This window comes from Lupinus angustifolius, chromosome LG01 (assembly GCF_001865875.1).
Source record: "Lupinus angustifolius cultivar Tanjil chromosome LG01, LupAngTanjil_v1.0, whole genome shotgun sequence".
Classification (NCBI taxonomy): Eukaryota; Viridiplantae; Streptophyta; class Magnoliopsida; order Fabales; family Fabaceae; genus Lupinus; species Lupinus angustifolius.
The window spans coordinates 27,198,709-27,199,172 of NC_032009.1; the positions used below are offsets into that span (position 1 = coordinate 27,198,709).

The 464-nt window shown below is 39.1% G+C and overlaps 1 long non-coding RNA gene across 1 annotated transcript in view; it reads left to right on the forward strand.

The window, feature by feature from the left end:
- The window catches only part of LOC109342961, a 1,707-nt gene extending 1,251 nt beyond the window's left edge, over positions 1-456 (forward strand). Inside the window, exon 3 of the long non-coding RNA XR_002107137.1 lies at positions 361-456. This is a non-coding gene — a long non-coding RNA (uncharacterized LOC109342961). The remainder of the gene's footprint in view (positions 1-360) is intronic.

A 464-nucleotide genomic window follows, 5' to 3' on the forward strand; every position in this document is an offset into this window, starting at 1 on the left:
TTGCTCTGTTTTCGATTGTCCTCCCCTTTTCTTTTGACTGAGTGCCCCCTTTATAATGCTTGTGAAAGATCTTTTGGTTTTCCCAAATAATAACCAGAAACGTACACAACCCTTTTACTNAAAGCATCTTTTCAATTCTTGCTTGATGACTCTCGGCTGGATCATTTAGTGCTGGTGTGGTTTATTCTAACAATGCCAATTTATTCCCCTCTGAATCTGGTTTACTGTTTGCATCTGGTTTGTTTTCTTCTCTGAATCTGGCTTGAATATCTTTGGATCTGGTTTACTATTCGAATTGGTTTATTACAAGACTGTTTCTTTTCACACTAATCTATCAAATATCTGAATTTGGATTTCCAGGGAGTATGCTTTGATTAACTGGAGAGTGAGAAGCCGCGGGGAAAGTTGTGTGAGAAGGAGATCCTCCATGATGGGGAAAATTTGTGCTCTATGAAGGCTGACCT